We start from the raw sequence: 10,226 nt of genomic DNA on the forward strand, positions 1-10,226 counted from the left end.
GACAGCTTTGGAACAATTAAGTATCTAAGGAAAAAAAGCCAATTTCTGCATTACATGATAGAATATATTATTTCCTCACTAGTTCTTATGGGTTGAATTATGTCCCCCAAAAATATATGTTGAAGACTGAACCACCAGTACCTCAGATTACAGTCTTCTACAGAAATGCAGTCATTGCAGATGTTATCAGTTAAAATAAGGTCATACTAGAGCAGTATGGGCCCTTAGTCCAACATGCCTGTTGTCAGGATGAGAGAGAATGCCTTACGAGGGTGACTATAGTTGGAGCATCACACCCACAAGCTAAGGAATGCCAAGGATTGCAGGCCATAACCACAAGTTCAAAAGGGCAAAGATGGATTCTATCCAGAATTGCATAGAGAGCATGGCCATGCTGAGACCTCGATTTGAGACTGTTAGCCTATAGAACCAAGGCAAAATAAGTTTCTGTTGTTTTAAGCCATATGGTTTGTGGCACTTTGTTATAGCAACCGCAGGAATATGCAGATCTTTAAAAATCATGTCTAAACACCAATTTTAAAAAGCTTACTCTATCTCAGTGTGACCTAAAGCCTTGTATGTGCTGTCTGTTCCCCACACCTGCTTCTGAAGCCAGTGCCTCCTCTGTCCTTTCCGCTCCCCTAATTCATCAAGGCCCTATCTTCCTCCAGGCCTTCAACATGCTATTCCATCTGTTGGGTAACAAGAGTCTCTTCTCCTGGCTGGCTCCTTCTCATCCCTCAGCTTCAATGTCCCTTCCTAAAAAGGTTGATTTCCCTCCTATTATTCACTTTAATAACATGGTTTTCTTTCACCTTAAAGCATCATCACAATTTGTATCCTCACTCCCACAAAAATGTACCCCCAAGGACTGGTGCCATGTCTTTTGGGGATGCTACTGAATGTCCGACACCCAGCAGAGCACCTGGCACATACTAGGACACCATATGATCAAGTCCAAGATCCTGAGATATATGCCCAATGTCAGGTGCCCAGGTATCCACATACCTACAGTCTGTGCACTGACAATGGCTGTAGTTCCTAATGTGATGGGCACAAATATACTGCAGCAAACTTCACAGCTTCTTGCTTTCCCAATATTTCAAGGGAGTTCTTGAGTCACTTTGGTTCTGAAGAGGGCAGTGTGTGGGGTTATTGGATACGTCTGAGGGAGAGGCTAAATGAGTCATGTTAGTAAGGGTATGAAGCTACCCACTGAAGAAGTAAAAAGGTGGGAAAGAGAAGGGAGACTGAGAAATTAGGGAGATTATAAGAGGACAGGTGAGATCAGGACACAGGACTGCCATGGGTACCCTGGCAGAGGTGATGGTGAAGACAATGGTCAACATTTCATGGTGTGTTGTACGGTATGCTCCTTCCTTTCTCACTCCACTTCCAAGAATATCTATATTAAAGCTTTTCATTATTATTTTTTTTAAGATTTTATTTATTTATTTGACAGACAGAGATCACAAGTAGGCAGAGAGGCAGGCAGAGAGAGAGAAAGGAGGAAGCAGGCTCCCTGCTGAGCAGAGAGGCTGATGTGGGGCCCGATCCCAGGACCCCAAGATCATGACCTGAGCCGAAGGCAGAGGCCCCAGCCCACTGAGCCACCCAGGCGCCCCTTCATTATTATTCTTATTCATCAAGGATTTTGGTGTCATATTTGCGATTCCTCTGGAAAGGCTACCACCTATACAAAAAATCCCAGATTAATCCAACTGCTTTAAAAATCATCCCTATTCCAATTTACTGTCCATCTGCTGATACCTCTCTTTCTGCTGCCTGAGCATCAATCCTTTGTCATTATCAGGAAAATACATCCCAGACCTCTCCATTGTCTCAGACTGAGCAGTTCCTCTGGGAATCACACAGTAGTTGAGACTACTTTGGAATTTTGGAACCAGACAGGGGTTCAAGTCCCAACTCTGTCAATTAGTAGTGGGTAGAACTGGACAAGTTATTTAGTAATATGCACCATCTAGAGTATATTGTGATAATACGGAGTGTTTAGCACCATGCTTGGCACACAATTAGAGCTCAGTGTGTGACAGTTATTCTTTTGGTGCTCCTTATGACTAATAAGGTGACAAAGTATCTGAGCATTACCTCTACGACTTTCCCCCAAAATTTTCAAAGAGCTGGAGGTCCTCAGAGCCATTGTGGAATTCTGAGGGTGAGGGGGAAAGTATAAAAAGTAATGGTTCCAGTTAAAGGAGATTTTTGTCACACAGAGAACACGGGGGGCCCGGTAACTAATGAAAGCCCAAGTCCTAAGCTTTAAGTAATGGAAATACAGAGTCCTCTTTTGACCACACCCTTGCTTCTCCTAACTCCAAAAGGAAGAGGGATGCAGAGCAAAGACACACTGAGAGGGGAGCTCTTAGTAGGGGAGCAAAGGGGCCAAACCTCTCTCCCCTCCCCTGGACACACTCCATCCTCCTCTCTTGCACAACTGGGTGAGAGGCAGGGCAGGGCTTCTCCTTGGGTGGCTCCCTCCATACTAAAACAACTTGGACTAGCTTGGACTAGTAGAAAGACAGCTTGAAAAGCTACTTGACTACAGACCTCCAGCTGATGGGACAAAGATTTCCAGAGCAGGAAAGGAAATAGGGGCTCAAGGTATATGTTCTGTCCAAGGACCCCAATCATGAGAGACACTAGTGTTCTCCACATTAAAGTTTTGCAAGAACCTAATCTTGGCCACAGATGCCTGCAGGGAGTTAGGTCTCACCAACCTCTGCTTCCAACACATTCAACACATTTGGGGGTTTTCATGTACTGACTCAAAGATCTCAAGTCACATATTCCAAAACCTGTTTTTCTTTTCTTCCATAGTTATAGGTCCTGTATTTGTTTTCATTTATTGTATAACAATTTACCACAAATTTAGCAGCTTAAAACAGCCCTCACTAACTAACTCAAAGAGGCTGCCCACGCTAGCTGATATCTTGATTTTAGCTCCTAGATCTGCCAGGATTCCTTGCCTCAGAGCCCACTCCCGCCCCCAATCTTCAAGCCAGCATTGACAGGTTGAAACTTTCTCCTGCTGCTAATCTCTAACTTCCTCCATCTCTAACCTCTACACCCGATTTAGAGGTCAGGCCTACCTGGATAATCTTCCTATCTTAAAGCTGATTAATTTCGAACACAACATAATCACAGGAGTGGTATCATATTTGCAAGATCCACCCATATTCCAGTGGAGGAGATTATACAGGGTGGAGAGCCCTGGAGTATCTTAGATCTCTGTCCACCAGAGACCCCTACCTTTAAGCTTCACAAGTGGATCCCCAAATAAAGACTACACTTCCCAGCCTCCCTTACAGCTAGGTACAGCCATGTAGTTAAGTGCTGACCAAAGAAGTGCTGTAGAGCAGCTTCCCAGAAACTTCTTTAAAATACTACTGTTGCCCAATAGCTATCTGTCCCCTCTTGTTTTGACTCCTTCTTGCCAGCTGGAACATGTGATTTAATGTCCAGAACTTTCGCAGCAACTTGGACCATAAGAATAGGAGCCCCATGCAAAGACAGTGGAGCAGGAGGATGGAAATAACCTGGCTGTCTCCAATCTTCTACAGAACTCTACCCAGTGGCGGGCTGTTAAACATTAAACCACAGGCTCTCGGAAAGGCGAACCCCTGATTTGTAACATTTGCCAGTTTCTGTGATATAAATACTCCACCCTGGCCAGTTTCAAGGTGCCACTCTGACGTCCCTGAACTTGGAGCTGGGCGGAGATGCTAGCAATCGGTTCTCAAAAGCTGGAACAAGCCACCCCCGGGCCACCCCTGGCTGGAGCTGCTCTGGGCGGCCCACCTCCAGGCTTTAGTTTCGAGAAAAAGAACCTCCGAGAAAAAGAACCTCCACCTTCTTCAAGGGACAGTTATTTTAGGGTTTCTGTTGAATGCAGACAAACCTGACCCAAGGCTAATTTGCTCCGGTTTTCTCTCTCAAGCACTGAATTTTTTTTCGCGCGGGTTTTTCTCTGTGTGGTTTGGGCCCAGACCGAAACAGAAGACTGGGTTCCGGGGCGACAGGGTTTACCTGGGGCGTGTCCCCAACGGGGCCGCTTCGTCAGAGCCACGTCTCTGGAAGATGCACTCCAGCACTTCAGACAGCAGAGCCCGACCCACCTTACAAGCCGCGGAAGGACCCGGAAGAGTGACTTCCAGAGAAACAGCAATCGCCATGCCCACAGGGACTTCCGGTCGGCCCCGCGGTGGGAAACATTTGAAGCCAGGCTACCACCCCGGGAGTATGTGACATGGACGCCCCTCCTCACAAAGTCGCCTCCAAGACCAGGGAAGTTCGAGGCCCCGTTCGAGAGCGGAAGAAAGTTCAGACCAAAAAAGCCTCAGCACGACCGGAAAACACCCACACGCCTCTCTGAAGATGGAGCGGGAAAACACCAGAGGCCAAGGCTTTCCCCTCAGACTTGAGTAGCACGGGACCCCTGAGCATGAATCTGCCACAGCGAAGGGGCTAGGCCTTTACCCACCCGCCCGGCGCCCGGAGCCAGCCGGAGAGTGGCACCCCCTCTGTTACCGACATGTGTCCCCGCGGCGCCGGCGGCCCTGTGAGAAGACGGCTTGATGTCCTTACCTGAACCTGGAACCCAGCAATGGCGCCGGCGCTCCCAACAGACACGGTCTAATCTGCGGCTTCCGCTCCCTGCCTTCCCGGGGCTCTTCAAAACGTAACATGCAGGGGAGCCTGGATGGCTCAGTGGGTTAAAGCCTCTGCCTTGGGCTCAGGTCATGATCTCAGGGTCCTGGGATCAAGCCCCGCATTGGGCTCTCTGCTCCGCAGGGAGCCTGCTTCCCCTTCTCTCTCTGCCTGCCTCTCTGCCTAGTTGTGATTTCTCTCTGTCAAATAAATAAAATATTTCTTTTAAAAAAATGTAATGTACAGGGGCGCCTGGGTGGCTCAGTGGTTAAGCGGCTGCCTTCGGCTCAGGTCCTGATTGGGATCGAGCCCCGCATTGGGCCCCCTGCTGGGCAGGAAGCCTGCTTCTCCCTCTACCTCTCCCACTCCCATTCTTGTATTCCCTTTCTCGCTCTCTCGGTCAAGTAAATAATTAAAATCTTTAAAATATATATATACACACACACACACACACACACACATAAGGTAGAGTTCAAGGTCCTCCTCCATCTCTTGGTGTAAGAGCTATCTCGGAGGAACGGCATTGACCACCTATGATCCACCTGGACTTCCTTGTCAAAACTTCTTTCTTCTTCTTTTTCCTTCTTCTTTCTTCTTCCTCCTCCTCTTCTTCTTCCTCCCCCCCCCCTTCTTCTTCTCCTTCTCCCTCTTCAATTAGCTAGAACCTGTACCTGGTGCTTTAAAAAGAATTTTGATTGGTGGTACCTTCCAGGTATTCAAGCGTGGCAGAAATTATTCTATGTGGGACACTGGGCATTGATGGCACTAAATTCATGAACATCATGTAAATCTGCTAACTCATGCACTTAGCTAAGAGAGATACCTTGTTTGTCATTAAAAATAGAAATCAAAATTAATTCATTAAATAGAAATCAAAGCACAATTAACAGAAGGGGACTAATCTATTCTGTTCTTTTAGATTTATCATTATTAAAAGATGCTCCCTGATGAGGAGGTGGGGAGCTGGGGAAGGATGCAACTCAAAGCAGACCTCCTTCATGAACTGGGCCCCCTCACCACGAATCACATTATGTAAAAAATAGTAACAATTTAAAAGTTTTAGAAGAAGACTCAGTATTTGTTATTGGTTGAATTGTGTCCCCCCAGGTACCGAAGAACGGAACTTCATTGGCAGGTAGAGTTGTTGCAGCTGTAACTAATTACAGTATGATCCCACTTGAGTAGGGTGGGCTCCTAGTCTAGAGTGACTTCCTAAGACAGCCATGAAAAATACAAGGAGAACACTACATGAGGATGATGGTAGAGACTGGGTTAGTACAACTACACACCAAGGAGCCCCATGTTGCCAGCAAACCCATTCAACTTAGAAGAGGAAAGGAAGGAATCCTCTACAGGTTTCAGAGGGAGCGTGGCCCTATTGAAACTCTGATTTTGGACTTCTAGGCTCAAACTGTCAGATAGTAACCTTTGGTTGTTTTAAGCCAACCACTTTGTGATTATTTTGTTACAGAAGCCTAGGAAACTAATACAATACCCCGTCTCCAGACTTTCAAGAAGACATTGCTTTAATGGCAGAAACTTTGTTAAAATAAGGCAAGCAGGCAAACATATACATACACACTAAAAATGAGAAAACCTGGAGCCACACACCACTTGTATCATAGTGTTTCTTCTTAGATCCCTTGTCCTTTCACCCAGCACAACTGGTGACATCTACCAGGGCTGAAAGTGATGTGAGCAGTGCACTTTCTGTTATAGATATGATATAGATAGATAGTGTCTTTTTTTAATTAACATATATTATTTGTTTCAGGGGTGCAGGTCTGTGATTCATCTGTCTTACACAATTCACAGTGCTCGCCATAGCACATACCCTCCCCAGTGTCCATCACCCAGCCACCCTGTCCCTCCCACCCCCTCCACTCCAGCAACCCTCAGTTTGTTTCCTGAGATTTAGAGTCTCTTATGGTTTGTCTCCCTCTCTGGTTTCATCTTGTTTCATTTTTTCCTCTCTTCCCCTATGATCCTCTGCCTTGTTTCTCAAATTCACATATCAGTGAGATCATATGATAATTGTCTTTCTCTGACTGACTTACTTTGCTTAGCATAATACCCTCTAGTTCCATCCACGTCATTGCAAATGGCAATATTTTATGGCTGCATAGTATTCCATTGTATATATAAACCACATCTTCTTTATCCATTCATCTGTCGAAGGACATCTAGGCACTTCCCATAGTTTGGCTGTTGTGGACATTGCTTCTATAAACATTGGGGAGCACGTGCCCCTTCAGATCACTGCATTTGTATCTTTGGGGTAAATACCCAGTAGTGCAATTGCTGGGTTGTAGGGTAGCTCTATTTTCAACTTTTTGAGGAGCCTCCATACTGTTTTCCAGAGTGGCTGCACCAGCTTACTGCAAGGTATTTCTAATAAAAGTTATTGATAAAAAAAATATTAAATTAATTCCTTTAAGGAAATTGTATGGTTGGATATACCAAAACCTACATTTCTTTTTAGAAAACCCAACTAGGCTTCAAGACCTTCCAAATTCAAAAAGATGTTAAGCATCTGCTATGTGCAAGACTTTGCTGTATTCCCTGATTTAGGATTATAAAGAATGAATACAACACTGTATCATCAAGGAAACTACAATCTAGAACAGGAATAAGAAACACACATAAGAACTATTATGTAACTGTTGTAATGAATTATCTTTCATAATACCATGAAGCCAGTACTTAGCTCACTTCACTAAGACTCACAGCTTAGACTCATAGCTTACTCATCAAGGCCAGCTGCAAGGTCTCACTGCAATATGGCCACAAAGTGTTGTGCCCAAAGCTGCCATCTCATAAACTACACAGTCTCAAAGTCTGCTTTAAGATCATCCAGCCCAGGGGCGCCTGGGTGGCTCAGTGGGTTAAAGCCTCTGCCTTCGGCTCAGGTCATGATCTCGGGGTCCTGGGATCAAGCCCCGCATCAGGCTCTCTGCTCCGCGGGGAGCCCACTTCCTCCTCTCTCTCTGCCTGCCTCTCTGCCTAGTTGTGATTCCTCTCTGTCAAATAAATAAAATATTAAAAAAAAAAAAGATCATCCAGCCCAGGCCTGGAAACCTGACATCCTCCTTCTGAGACATGGCTCAGACTCAAGGTGATGTCCCTTCCTCACTGCAATTAGCATACCAAGCTTAGCTCTGCTCGAGCAACAGACTGTTCATATGGTCTTTTCAGGATACAACAGTCGACATCCCTTTCTTCTGCCAAGAGGAATCCCTCTTATCTGGTATTCATTCATTCTATGTGGTTGAGCCTAGAGCTTTCCCTCCAACCTCCCCAGGCATGGCAGTTACCCTAGGGATGGACACATGACCTGAGCTGGTCCCATCAAAGTCTTGATTAAGAGTTTGGTCCTTGGGGGCTCCTGGGTGGCTCAGTTGGTTAAGCAACTGCCTTTGGCTCAGGTCATGGTCCCGGGGTCCTGGGATCGAGCCCCACATTGGGCTCTCTGCTCAGCAGGGAATGAAAAGAGAAAAAGCACAGGAGGGGCGCCTGGGAGGCTCAGTGAGTTAAAGCCTCTGACTTTGGCTCAGGTCATGATCCTGGAGTCCTGGGATCAAGTCCCACATAGGGCTTCCCAGCTCTATGGGGAGTCTGCTTCTCCCTCTGACCTCCCCTCTCATGCTCTCTCTCACTCTGTCTCTCTCTCTCTCTCTCAAAATAAATAAATAAAAATCTTAAAAAAAAAGAGGTTTTTTTTTAGATTTAAAAAAAGTTAGATTTAAAAAAAAGAATTTTTTAGAATTAAAAAAAAAAGGTTCTTGGGATGGGATGTTCAAACTATCTAACACTGAAATACAGGACCAGCTAAATAAAGACGAGGGGTGGAATAGGCAGGATTCCCCATCATTATCCTTATGAGAGAAGCAAGGTAACTGATGATACTGCTCTATCTTGGGATTCAAACCCTTCAAGCCAGTTCTTTGGGAGACATGACAGAAACACATCAGGATCTTGGAATTTGTTAGCTACCTCTTAACAGCTTCAGTAAGATATTTTAAGAAGGGCAGAGGATGCTGGCCGTGCTAGCCCATTTGAAGGTATAAAGAAAACAGCCAACAGCTCTGATAGTCATAACAGTTCATGTCCACTGAGTGCTTCACCTGGATTCCTCATTCAGTGGTCATAATAATTCCACAGAGTGGAGACAGTGGTTATCCCTACTTTACAGTTAAAAAACCCCGAGGCCCAGGGAGATGCAGTATCTGACCAAGGCCATACAGCTAGAAAGTGGCAGAACTGGGAAGAAGACTCAGCCAACCTTGCTCTGGAGCCCAGGCTTTTCCGTTTTCTGCCTGCAGCCAGGCAACAGCAGAAGGTCAGATAATGTGTGCCTTGCAGAAGAGCCAGAACTTCTGTTCTCATCAAAGGTGCATGAACAAACGGGAAAACATAGCAGGACTGGGCCTTCAGAGCAGGCAAAGAAACAGAGTGGGAATTCATGCCTAGAAACCCTCCCAAACACCTTCTGCCTCACAGAACCAAACATTTCTACGAAAGCAGCATTCCCTGGGATGTATCTCAGCAAGGGCAAACCCCTATTGTAGTAGGTTTTCCCAAAGCTGAGGAAGACATTGGAGCCATTAAGCTAGGGGTAAAGAGTACGGGCAGGAATACAGATATCACAAAGATGGGCTTCAAGTCTAAAAACCCAGGCCCTACTAGATCTGGGCCTTTAGCCTTCAGGGTCGCCAGAGATCAGATCCACCACGCTCTAGCCGAGTTCTTAAAGGAGTTTTATCGCCAAGGAAATGTGTCTGCGAACAGATGATCCCCCAGGCTCTACAGAAATTCCCAGGTTCTCTCCACACACCATCCATCCAAAAACCATTTCAATGGGAAGAGAGCTACTGCATAGGCACAGCACCCAGGCAGGCCCATGGAACATCTAGCTGCAAGGCAGGAACAATGGTTCCCAGATTAGCTGACCGGGAATCCACACCACCTTTGGAGCAGGGAGCCCTTCCCAGCCCTTACCTGCAGGAAGAAGTATACAATTTGGACCAGTGACTACAGTTTTTCCTTCTCCCTTTCCCCAAATAGCAATGTGTGACCTGTATGTCTCAGGTTCCTTGATTGTAATGTGGGATATTTGTATTTACCACATGGGATTGTTGTGAGGATGAAATCAATTCAGTTTTAAAAATGCTTAGAGTTCCAGGGCACATGGATGTCTCAGTGGGTTAAAGCCTCTGCCCTCAGCTCAGGTCATGGTCCCAGGGTCCTGGGATCAAGCCCCACACCAGGCTCTCTGCTCAGCAGGGAGCCTGCTTCCTCCTCTCTCTCTCTCTCTCTGCGCCTGCCTCTCTGCCTACTTGTAATCTTTGCCTGTCAAATAAATAAATAAAATCTTTAAAAAAAAAATTTTTTTAGGGGCACCTGAGTGGCTCAGTGGATTAAGCCGCGGCCTTCGGCTCAGGTCATGATCTCAGGGTCCTGGGATTGAGCCCCGCATCGGGCTCTCTGCTCCGCAGGGAGCCTGCTTCCTCCTCTCTCTCTGCCTGCCTCTCTGCCTACTTGTGATCTCTCTGTCAATT

The sequence above is a fragment of the Meles meles genome, chromosome 7, assembly GCF_922984935.1.
Source record: "Meles meles chromosome 7, mMelMel3.1 paternal haplotype, whole genome shotgun sequence".
Lineage (NCBI taxonomy): Eukaryota > Metazoa > Chordata > Mammalia > Carnivora > Mustelidae > Meles > Meles meles.